The sequence below is a fragment of the Dipodomys merriami genome, unplaced genomic scaffold, assembly GCF_024711535.1.
Source record: "Dipodomys merriami isolate MVZ:Mamm:240054 unplaced genomic scaffold, mDipMer1.0.p SCAF_490, whole genome shotgun sequence".
In the NCBI taxonomy this organism is placed as follows: Eukaryota; Metazoa; Chordata; class Mammalia; order Rodentia; family Heteromyidae; genus Dipodomys; species Dipodomys merriami.
Window position 1 is genome coordinate 629457 of NW_027206058.1, and position 13161 is coordinate 642617.

Below are 13161 nucleotides of genomic sequence, written 5' to 3' on the forward strand. Positions count from 1 at the left end.
AGAGACAAAGAGACAAATTCAAGAGAAAGGATTGAATGAGAAGGAATGAGATAGGGAGAAGAGAATGATTAGAGGGAGGAGAAGAGGAGAAGAATGAGGGTGTAAGAAAGGAGAGATTAGAGACAGTAGAGGGGAGGAGGGCCCAAGGAAAGGCCACAGAGGGAAAAGGAGACTGAGAAAGAGAAAAGAACAGAGTTCAAGCCAGCACATTCCCAAATGCATGCACACAACCAACAAAAAGACAATTAAAAAGCATTGAGAAATCATGGAAATTAATAGTACTTCCCTCCCCACTCACCCTCTCCACTGTACATTGTTCCATGAGGAGTTCAGCATTCCTTACATTCCTCCTCAGCTCTCTTTCAGCATCAGTATCAACCCTGTCTTAAACCAGTTATGCATCCTTTGCCTATTTGGACCCTTATTGCTTCTCTCGCCACAAATCCATCTCATTGTTTGAGAATAGCATTGCTCCTCAAATACCCCTGAGCAGTACCACTGACCCACCAGGAGCCCCAGCCCTCCTCTTGCTGCTATTCTCATCAGTCTACTCTGCAGGTTCAGCCGCCTGACCCAGTGTACACAGAGAAACGGCCAGATTTGCCCAACTCCTCCCCATCATACACTTGTCACCCAAAGGCAGCATGAATCCTCAACACTGCCTCTGTGTGCAATTCTAATGCCCTGGGTGAACCAATACAAATATTCTAGTGTGAAGGCTCATATCTAATCTTACCGAATTTTTGTTCTTGTGGGAAGGCAGTCATCCCAGGCAGGGTCCATCCACGGGTGTGGTCCATATACAACCAAAGTCCATCCAGGCTATGTCCTTCCACAGATCCCAGTTTATCTCCATGATTCCTCAGGTCTCCTGTTCCTTGACCACCTCTAGCTGAACGGAAGGGAATATCTTTTAATTCATACACTTTGTGATTCCAAAAATGGCCTCTTGATGTTCAAATATTTAAAACTTGGCTCTGATAGCATTCTTGATTCCCCAAGGAGAAAAATTGGGCTCTGCTATTCTTCCATGAGGCCTAAAGTCTTTACCGGGAAACGGAAGCACCATGCCCAAGCTGGGTGCTTTGGGAAAGGGGGCCTCTCTGGGGACTCATAGAGTCTCTACTAAGAATCTGACACCTCTCAGCGCAATTGTACAGCACATATGTCGTCCTTCCCTGTCCATTTACACAAACCCATCACCCCCTTCCTTCCACAACCAATTGTAAGGTGACTCTACACAGCTATCCCTCACATAAATACACAAATGCCCTTTCAAAATAGAGAAAGCAACCTTTGCCACACCAGATTAACAAAGCCAATTGCATTCCCTGATGCTGTAAGCTCTTGTCTGTATTCCTACCTATCTCCCAAGATGATACCTTGAAGATTGCATTTACAGCAAGTCTGGGAAGACTCCATCTTCAAGTAAATAGAGAAATGCAAGCCTGGAAGTATAACTCAAGCAGGAGAGAACCAGACATATCCATGACAACTGAGAGAGAGAAAAAAGAGAAAGACAGAGAGGGAGAAAGGGAAAGAAGGAAAAAGGGAGAAGTGTAGAGAGAGAGGAAGAGTGAGGGAGGTGGAGGGAGAGAGAGACAGATTCAAGAGCAGGAAGAGAGGGAAAGGGAATGGTAGAGGGTAGTAGTGGAACAGCAAGAAGAGGAACAGGAGAAGTAGAATAGGAGTAGCTATGGGAGGAATGAAAACAAAGGAAGAGAAATGGTGGGCGGCAGCAGGGAGAAGGTGAGAAAAGTGGAGAGAGAACAGAGAAGGCAAAGGAAACAGCATAAGAAAAAAAGCACTGAGGTGTAGCAGCACACACTCACAAACACATACACACAACAGACAAAAGGAAAAAAAAAGAATAGTGATCAAGAAGTCTTACAAATCAACAGTTAATTCCTTCCCACCCACTTTCTTCACTGAAAAATGGCCCATGTGGAATTCAGGATTCCTCAGCTCCCTTCTTAATTTGCCTCCTGTCATTTCTCCTTTACATTTAGTGTCCACCCTGTCATTTACTTTGTACCCATCTTTTCCCTCTTGTAGCCCTTATTGGGACTCTCACCAGAATCCCTTTTTGTTCTTTCAGGGGAGATCTGCTCCCAAATAGCTCTGAGCTGGACCACTGATCCTACCTACTGCAGAAAATCTCATCAGTCTGCTCTGCAGGCTTAGCCTCCTGACATCAGTGCACATATAGCAAAAGTCAGGTGTGCTCAAATCCTCCCTATAACACACTTGTCACCCAAGGGCAGACAGCATCAGCCTGAATCAAATCCTCTCTGTGGAAATCTCATGGCCCTGACTAAACCAACACAAATAGCCCAGTGGTAGAGGTCATATCAACCTTACCAAATTTTTGCTACTGTCCAGATACAGTCATCCCAGGCAGGGTCCATCCAGTGGCACCACTGTATCTCCATACTTTCTCAGGAATGCTGCTCCTTCACAGGTTTCTCTACCTCTACGATCAAGGAAGGAATATTATTCTACTTCATATTTTTAGCCAGTCTAAACAGTGGCTCTGGTTGGTCAGACTGTTCTCTTATTTGAAACTCAGCTAACCCAGCCTTCTGGTTCCCCTTAGAGAAAATGGGGACTCATGGGAGGAGTTGCCATTCAAAACAACCTGTCTTAGTAATAGGGTCTCTTTGATTGTGAGCAAATAAACAACTCTGAAAGAAGAGATGCTTGGATGAAGGTTTTATGTTGGGATAATGATGAGATTTAGAGAGAAATTACACAAGCAGGAAAGTGCATTTAAATGGAGGAAAGTAAGGGCAGAAACCATTGATAGTGCATTGGGTGAATGGAGACAGGTACCTCTCCATTCGCAGTGAAGATTTGCCTTTGTACTCCAACCCAGCCAGTGTAAGTAGTGTGCTCAGTAGTTGTACCCAGTCACCTAGAGACTGCGGAAGGAGAAACAGAGTCCAGGATGCTTCCTGCCCCTGAGATCCATGGATTCCTATACCACGAAGCTCAAGGGCCTCACTTTAAACCTAAATAAATAAACTAGCAATTGGGGACACAAGCAACCTACGTGAAAGGTGAGATGACCTGAAGCGTTTGGGACAAAAACACCTTAGTGTTCAGAGGACCAAGGGAAAAGGTTGTTCAATAAAGTGACAATACTATTAAGTAAGGGATCGATGTGTAAATGCCCAGCTCAGAAAGTACAGCAGATTGAGGCCACCTTTCAACTTATCTTTCAGCATTGGAAAGCCTTGGTGATGTCAGCTGTCCTTTCTCCGAAAGGAATCCCTGCCGGAGAATCCCCTAGCAGCCGTCACACAACCTGGCCATGCTGGACTGAGACCTCCACAGTGTGAACTTCCTGCATGACTCCTTTCCCACCTGCAGCTCTTCAATTCCACATCTCTCTGCTTTAGTTAGACTCACCCCGAAGATCTGAGTCTGGTGGCTTTCAACTGTGCTGTTTCAGAGTTCTGCACTGCTTTCTCTGGGACAGCTTTGCTCTCAATCTGTGAACATTACTTTGGGGCCTTCACACAGCAGCAAAGTCTGCGAAAAATGGTGACTATCCTGTTAGCCACCCTCCTCCAGCCCTGTCTAATGTTCCACCTGAGGTCTATGGCCTCCCCCTGAGGATGACCAGAGGGAAGACCATTTTCCACTGAGTGGAAACTGTCTAGTGTACCCGACCAGCTAAAAGAATCTGGGCCACAAATGAAGCTGGAACTGGAGCTCTGCAGGGTGTAGAGCAGAAGGACAGGCAGACTGGCACTTTGGGTTCTCTTCAGAGGTAACTGAAAATTTGAGGACAAGCTGAAGGTGTTACATCCTGCAGAATAGGTGGCTCTTTTTTTGTGGAGGAAGAGGGCTGGTGGGATTGTCCTCAGGAGGTGTGCATGGTGGACTAGCCAAAAGCATCATTTTTGATTCCACACTTCTGGTATTCTCCTTTATGTTTTCATGGATGAGCAGGTAGGTGCCATGGCTTCATTGAATGCTCTGTTCTTTCTTTTTAATACCAGCTACCGTGTACACCATGTTGCAAATGACTGTGACAATAACGGGGTCCAGCTTGCTGGGCAGTTGCTCATCAGGAAGCAGGCCAAATCCCACACTTAGGGCCAGCCATGGGTGCTCCATTATTTCCTCAATAGCAGGCCTCAGATTGAAGCCCACAGTCAGCAGTTTAGGAAGGAGATCACGTCCCATTGTAGTTGGTAAAGGGGACCGGTGTACCTGGCCTCTAGGATTTGTTTCCATATCTGTCATCTTATTCTCCTCAAATGGCAACTTTCCCGTTGTCATCATATACAAAAGCACAGCTAAGTCCCCAAATGTCCACCTTGTACCCACTGAACATGTTTTGTAGGATCATTTCAGGGGGGTGGAATAGTAAGGCTCCACAAACCCCCTTTAGCAACTGTCCTGGGGTCACCCTGAAACGCCAAAATCACTGACCTTAACATTGCCATTGGTGTTGAACAGGACGTTGTTGGCCGTCAGGTCTAGGAGTACAATTCAGTTCTCTTGAAGGTAGTGAATGGCACTCGTGATCTGCTTGAACAACCTCTTGGCTTCATACTGGAATAGGCGTATGCAAGGGGATTTATTGACTCCACCCCAAGAGATGGCCCTGAGTGGCCAGCTCAGTGACAAGGAGTCTTCATCCTCCATCACCTGGAATAATTGGATGATGTGTGGGTGACGTACACTTTTCACAATGGTTACTTCATTTTCTTTTTTCTGTTTGGTCTGATCGTGGGGACTGAACTCTGGGCCTGGGCACCGTCCCTCAGCTCTTCAGCTCAAGGCTAGCACTCTACCACTTGAGCCGCAGGGCCACTTCTGGCTTTTTTCTTATGTGGTGCTGAGGAATCGAACCCAGAGCCCCAGGCATGCAAGGCAAACGCTCTACCACTGAGCCAACTTCCCACCTGCTACCTCGTTTTCTATCTCATGACTTTTCAGATCTTTCCTTGGGAGAACTTTGACTGCCACTGTGGTGTCAGTGAGGCAGTGATGGGCCAGCTTCTCATAGACACAGCTGCAGTAACCGATAATCTTTGTCAAGTTGTACTGTGCAATGACAGTGATCTCCCCCTCCCTGGGGGAGGAACTAAAGTTGTACATTAACACCTTGTCCCTGGGATGGCAAGTGATCAAGCTTAAGAATTACCTAAGATGATCTAAATGAAGTGGACAACTAATAAATCTTAAGAAACAGAAGGTAAACTACCAACAAACAAGTAAACACAACCCCCAGCTGAATAAATGAAATCCCCAAACCCAAACAACACAACTACCACTCCCCACACCCAAAGAAAGCAATCAAGTAGTTCTGAGTTAGTCCATCAGGTCACCGGAGTAAAAGCTCCCAGCACTGTAACTGAAAAAGCTGGAGAGCAGCTGCCTCATATGTACCCTGTTGGGCATACCTTCACAATGCTCTGTGATGTCAGGGGGAAATGGACCAATCACAAGTCAGGCCATTGACATCAGTGAGGAAGTGGACCAATCAGAGCCCAGTGCACACCTGCTGGCCGTTAGGTTCTTGGTCCAGGAAGTCTGTTGCCAATGACACTGGGCACATGGCAGGATGCTCTTACTGCTACCATGGCAGCCATGTGGAAACCATGAGGACATTGGCCAGTGGCCCTCATGTTTCCTTGGGGTTGGGCATCCTAGGATGGCCATCCTAGGATGGCCCCTGTGAGAACATCACCCAGTGGGGTATTGATGAACCTCAGAGAGAGAGACAATCCATGGAGGCACAGTGAGAAGTGAACAAAAGAAGTTTATTTACACCAGAAAGGTGTCTTGAGACTACCTTGTCCTTTTAGATACCCAGAACCAAGAGCAGCCTCAATCACCAAACCTCCAAACCTCCAATAGGCAGTCCTGACACTCCAACTTTTATTGGTTGGTCTTCAAACCACCAATTAGTTGGTCTGCAAACCTCCAAACCTCAGATCCCCAAAGCCCCAAACCTCCAAATCTTCAAAGGGGAAGGCTTTTCCCTTTCTTCCCTTCCTCCCCCACATGTAGGCCTCTCCACTGTCCACAGGCCTCTCTAGAGGGAGGTCCCAAATGGCCTCCAGAGGAGGCCCTGAATGACCTCCAAAGGAGGCCCCAACAGGCCCTTCAAGGAGGCCCAGAGTGACCTCAGGAGGATGTTCCAAATGGCCCCTCAAGAAGTCCCTGAAGGACTGGGATGGTGGCTCAGTGGTAGAGCTCTTGCCTTGCATGCATAAGGCCCTGGGTTCAATTCCTCAGCACCACATAAGAAAAAAGCCAGAAGTGTGGCTCAAGTGCTAGCCTTGAGCTGAAGAGCTGAGGGATGGCGCCCAGGCCCAGAGTTCAGTCCCCACGACCAGACCAAACAGAAAAAAGCAAAAAGAAAAAAATCCATAAGTGGTGCTGTTGCTCAAGTGGTAGAGCGATAGCTTTGAGCTGAAGAGCTGAGGGACAGTGCCCAGGCCCTGAGTTTAGGCCCCACGACCGGAACCCCCGCCCCCCAAAAAAAGTCCCTGAATAGCTCCTCAAGAAGCCCCAAAGGACCTCTCAAGGAGGTCCCAAATGGCCCCTCAAGAAGCCCCAAATGGCCTCTCAGAGCTTGCCCTATCCTCCACAGGCCTGCCCTGCCCTACTGTGGCAGGCTTTCCCCTCTTGCCATCTCTCCCCCTCCACTCCCAATCCTCTCCTTCCTCCACACTCAATTCCTGCCTCAGGACTCCCGGTCTTTCCTTTACTCTCATCTCTTCAGAACCACTGGTCTCCTCCTTACTCCCCTCTCCACAAGAGACCAGGTGTCCTCAGGACTCCTCCCTCCTCCCTCCCAATGTGTTTTCCCCTAACTTCCCCCCTAGCCTTGGAGCATGCAGCCTATATACACCTAGAAAGGCTGCACCCCTGCCCCACTAATGGCATCAAACTGATATTCATGATCTTCCCCCAAGCAGCCCAAGTCCAATCCCAATAGTCAGCTCCCTATGTGCATGTCTCCAGGAGCATGCCCCTTCCCCTTTTGGTGGCCTGCTCTGCCCCTTTCAGTGGCATGCCCCAGCCATGGCATGCTCCTCCAGTGCCCCTTGGGGTGGTGACATCAGCCTCACAATGCCCTGCTCTGTCCAGTGGCTGGGTCTGTGGAGTTGTGAGGCTTGACTCTTGATGCTGCTCCCCCTCCAGCAGGCTGGACCATGGGGCCACACTATTGTGCCCCACTGATTCCCTGGGTCCCACGGGTTATTACAGACACTATCCTTGTACAGAAATTATAACACTGTCCTTTTCACATAGCACGGTCTACATCTAATTGCAAGAGCCTGAGATAAGGAGACTTTGTAAAGATTCAACTCAAAAATTTCTTTCCACTTGAGAAGAGAGACAAGACATCCAAGATGAAGTCATAGTTTTGTCCACATCTGCCATTCTCATTTCTGATTCCAGTTTGTATGGGTCCCTGTGCTGCTTTGTACCTCTTTTTATTGTTTTTGATTCACTTACTCCCTTTTTTAAATCTTTATTTATCCCTCACAGGTTAGAAATAAAGTATCTTGCTTTTATATCTTTTAGTACCGTTGTCTTGAATTTTAATATATCTATAATTGTTCTAATAAAAACCATACACAAAGTATGTCTATCTCAGAAGCAGACTTCTATTTTATGGACCTGAAGTTTATTCTACTTGAGAGGTCTTTTATTCTTTATTTCATTTAGTTATTAATTTATTTTTGGCCATGGAGCTTGAACTCTGGACCTGGGTGCTGTCCCTCAGTTCTTCAGCTAAAGCCTAGCACTCTACCACTTGAGCCACAGTGCCACTTCTGGTTTTCTGGTAGTTTATTGGAGATAACAGTCACATGGACTTTCCTACCTTGGCAAGCATTGAACTGCTATCCTCTCATCTCAGCCTCTTGAGTAGCTAGGATTGTAGGCATGAGGAACCACTACTCAGCAACTTGACAGGTCTTTTTAAGGGAAAAGAATTATTGATGTGTCAGGCACTGGTGGCTCTCATCTGTAATTCTACCTACACAGGAGGCTGAGATCTCAGGATTTCGGTTTGAATTCTGACTGGGCAGAAAAGTCCATGAGACTCTTCTTGACAATGACAAGATAACCTCGTGTCCATATGCCTCAAAATGGTTGAGGGATAGCCTTAAGCAAAAAAGCTCAGGGACAGCACCCAAGCCCTATGTTCCAGGTCAAGGACTGGCAACAACAACAGCATTAAAAAGGAGATGGGTGTAATAAAGCCATATTCACAAACACAGAATGCAGAAGGCAGAGGCAGGAGGTTCAGAGATTGAGGCCATCTTGGCCTTTATAGTGAGTTACAGTCCAATCTGGGCTACATAGCAAGACCTAGTTCCAAAAAAATCCCTCTTACCCTAAAACACCCAGGAGTTACAGTCCAACCTGGGCTACCTAGCAAGACCTAGTTCCAAAAAAATCCCTCTTACCCTAAAACTCCCAGGAAGTTCACTTATAGATGAATCTCAGAGAGCTGTTCTTCCATAAACCTATTTCATTTTGTCACATATTGTCACCTACTACTTTATTTTTCTTTTTATAAAAGTCTCCATAAGTAGTTGCTGACATTTATCATTGTTGGGTCATACATGAGGGTTATTTATACATCCCAAAATACTTTGTCCCTATTCTTTGTTCTTTGAATTCTCTCCCTCCTTTCTTTCCTCTGTTTACCCTTCCTTTTCTTTACTAGTTCCTCCTTTTCTCTTCATTTGCTTGTTGCCCTTATTCCTCCCTTTAGTCTGTCCCTTCCTTCCTTTCTGAGATAGAATTGGGTGATATAGTGCAAGCTGTTCTGGAATTTATGTTCTTCCTGCCTCAGCATTCTGAATGGCAGTACTACAGGAGTACACTGGCATGACTGGAAAGTTCCCAAAGGGAGAGAATACTGGATCATTATCTTTTTTCCATAAAGTTCTCCCTAGATTCCCTAGACTCTTCACACACATGAGGCTGTTTCATGTCTTATTTGTCTCTTAGGCTCTTTTCTGAATTTCCTTTTGGTTTCCTGTCCCATTCAGTGGCCCATAGCCTTGGAGTGGTTCCAACCAGTGTCAGGCATACCCAACCCTCTCTGAGACAAAGTAGCTTGGGCACAGGCTCATTCAGGCACCGAATATGACAGAGCATAGATGAAATGTAGATTGTCCCTTCCTTTCAGGACCCATAAGCCATTAGCTGAGCAGATCCCCTTAAGGGAACACACTCTGAAAGGAAGTTCCAGGTCAAAACCATACTAATCTCAACAATCCCCTGCAATCTCTCATTTTTCAGATAAGGCCATATCTAGTTATTATTTCTAGTGAATAGAACATGGCAGAAATGAGAGATATCATTTCTCAGATTGCAATATAAATAGCTGTTGCTCTCACAGTAGGATTTCTCTCTCTTGCTCTCTCTTGCTCTCTCCTTCTCTCTCTCATTCTCCTATACCCTTTGCTCTGGGTGAAACAAATGCATGTGTGAGCAGTGTATGAGAAGGCCCCAGAACAAGGAGCTGCAGCTTCCAGATGACAGTTGGAAGACATGAGTGGGAAATAGTCAAGCCTGGAAATGACTCTGACTTAAGTCCAGGTTTTGAATCTATCTCTTTTGGTTTCTGAATAATAATCAGCTGGGCACAACTTCCCCAATGAGAAAATAATACCCAAAGGCGGCAGGTGGCCATTCCTATAGACTATGCAGAAACCATGTCCTGAATGGCAAAAAGTAGACTTTTTCCCTAGTCTGTGATGCCTCAGCAGAAAGTGCCCTCCAGTTAAGTCTCTCATTCTTATCATGCAACAAAACCAGTCTGCTGCATCTTTCCACTGCAGATGAGTGCCCTGCAGTGATTTAAACCATGGTCAGAAAGAGGATGGGACCACCTTGGTAAAATGTATCCAGCTGTAACAAGGTCAGTAACAGGGGATGGTACATTCTCAACTCCCTTTACTGCATGCAGGACCAAAGACTGTGGTTCCAAATAGCATGCCCTTTGGATTTGTGAGACAGAAATCTTGACTTCTATCCAGAAAGATGGGCAAAGAAAAAGAGGTCCTTGGCTAGATTTCTCATTACAGGGCAGTTTGATAACAGATGAGACCAAGACTCACAGGTACTATATCTCTGCAGAAACCGGTCCCCAAAGAAGAGTGATGGATGGAAGTCACTTTGGAGAGAGTGAGTGAGTTTCAAAGTGGTGCTGACTAGTATCTGGGGATGGCCCCTGGCTTCTGGCTTGATTAACCATCTCTGCTAAGTTTGTCTGAAGATGTATAAGCACAGGCTTTCTAAACCATAGATATAAATGATACACACAAACAAACACTCCCACAGAGCAGATGATATGTCAAACATGTCCATTCCAAGTCGATTGACCTGAATCAACACTTCAACTATTTCAGTGTTTATAAAAGTGCCTATGAGCCAGGTGCTGGTGGCTCATGTCTGTAATCCTAACTACTCAGGATGCTGAGACCTGAGGATGAGGGTTCAAAGTCAGCCTGGACAGGAACTGTCCAGGAACTGTTCTCTCTAATAAATCAGTCAGAATGCTGGAACTGTCATGGTTGCTCAAATGGTAGAGTGCTCGCCTTGAGCTGAAGAGCTGAGGGACAGTGCTCAGGCCCAGAGTTCAAGCCCCACAACCACCAAAAAAAAAAAAAAAAAAAGAAAATCTGTAAGAAAATATCAATAATGCTTTTTGAATGCAAAAAATGATACCTGTTGTTGCAGAGAATAATTTCACATGTTTGAAATCTCCTAATCTTGGTTTTCTATTGTGTAAGGATCACCAAAATCTATCTACACTGGTGCATTTTATTCTTTTTCTTTTTCGGGTCCAGTTGTGGGCCTGAACTCTGGGCCTGGGCGCTGTTCCTCAGCTCTTTAGCTCAAGGCTAGCTCTCTTACCACTTGAGCACAGCGCCACTTCCGGCTTTTTTCTCTTTTTTCTTATGTGGTGCTGAGGAATCGAACCCAGGGCCTCAAGCATGCAAGGCAAGTGTTCTACCACTGAGCCACCTTCCCAGCCCCTGGTTCATTTTATTCTTAAGAATCATCCCAAGAATTGTGTTTTATTTATTATTATTCAAACACACACACAGGAATGCAGCTTAAAATTACAAGTCAGGTATTTAAGTGTGGAATCTAGAATTGGAACCCAGCTCCAACCACACTCATGTGTACTACTCTATGAAGAGGAATGCAAGCAAGCAAATACTTGATGTTGGTGTTTTTGTTTTAATTTTGCTGTACCACTTGAATAACAGCTCCACTTCTGGCCTTTTGGTGATCAATTGGCAATAATAGTCTTAATGGTCTTTCCTAACTTGTTCACTTCCAACTGTGATCTTCAGATCTCAGCCTCGTGAGCAGCTCTGTTTTAGGTGCTTGGCTTTCCCTGAAAGCCAAAATGAATTTATAGCTCTAAAAGAGGATGGGGCAGGAGTGGGAGGGAGGATATATCTGATTTGGTAGCCAAGCTCCAAGAGCCAAGTATCACTTTTTTCACCCATTTAGACTTAGAAAGATATGCATATCTAGATATAAACATTTTTATAGACATGACTACAGAACATGACTTAAATGTGGAAATATACAGGTGAAATGGAGGGAGAATGATAAGGTATAAATAAGATTAAAATACATTGTGACTAGGTAAGAAAATGGTGTAAGGAGACACACTGAAAGCTACTGAATGTGGTGTTAGAGGAGTATGGAAACAAACCATAATCAAAGAGGTGAATCTGACTAAATTATAATACATGTACTGGTGAAAAAGCATATAGAAACCCCACTGTTGCCTTAAGTTACACTAAAAATATGAAAACAAACTGAATGATAGGAAAGCAAAATATGAGGGAAGGCCAAGAGGGAAGCTGAATGAGGGTGAATACGGTATGAGTGTATTAAAAGAGAACAAAGAAACCTGTTGAGATTTGGAGAGAGAGTGAGAGAGAGAGAGAGAGAGAGAGAGAGAGAGAGAGAGAGAGAGAGAGAGAGAGAGAGAGAGAGAGAGAGAGAGAGAGAGAGAGAGAGAGAGAGAGAGAGAGAGAGAGGGAGAAAGAGAGGGAGGGAGAAAGAGAGAGAGAGAGAGAGAGCTTGAATACAGGATCCAGCAGGCACTGTTACATAGCTTTTCTGCTCAAAGATATTGTTCTATCCCTTGATCCACAGCTCCAATTCTGGCTTCTTGATAATTAGTTGGAAATAAGTGTCTCACAAACTTTTCTGTCCCAGTTGGCTTTCAATCAAGATCCTTGGATTTCAGCCTTCTGAGTATCTAGGATTGCAGGCATGAACCACCAGTGCCTGCCTACATTTGTTTCAAGGATGGAATGAAAGAAAGTGATGGAGGAGTGAGTTTAACTGAGATGCAGTGTATGCATGCATGGAAATAGCACGAGACCTTTCTTTCTTTCTTTTTCTTTTGATCGGTCGTGGGGCTTGAACTCTGGGCTTGGGTGCTGTCCTTACACTCTTCAGATCAAGCTGAGCACCATACCGCTTGAGCCACAGTGCCACTTCTGTTTTTTTTTTTTTTTTTTTTTACTCGTGGTTGGTTGGATATAAGAGTCTCAAGGACTTTCCTGCCCAGGCTGGCTTTGAACCACGATCCTCAGATCTCAGCTTCCTGAGTAGCTAGGATTACAGGAGTGAGCCACTGGCACTCGGTGAGACCTTTCTTTAGAAAACTAATTACATGGTAATAAGAATCGTCTTTAAAAAGAGTTTGTTCTGGGTGCCTATAATTCACTCCTATAACCCTAGGTACTCAAGAGGCTGAGATCTGAAGATCACAGTTTGAAGTGAAACCAGGCAGGAAAGCACATTAAGCCTCATATGGGCATTGTAGGAAAGTGGACTAGTCCCAGGTGGTGGTGGCCATGCAATGATAATGGTCCCTTGGCATTCTGGTGACAACTCTGCTCAAATCCAGATGTCCTGAGCTCCTGGGGAATGGTCTGTGAAAAGATAGAGAAAATAAGGTTGTTGATGTAAGTTTCACAGGAAGTGCAAAAGACTCATGTGAGCCAAAATGACATCCTTTTTCTAATCCTAGACTTCTCTGAATTATCAGTATGCCATTGTGCCCTGTGAATCTCTTAGTGGATATCTATTGTGTACAAGGCAGGACTTCATCCCCACTGTCAACTCCTT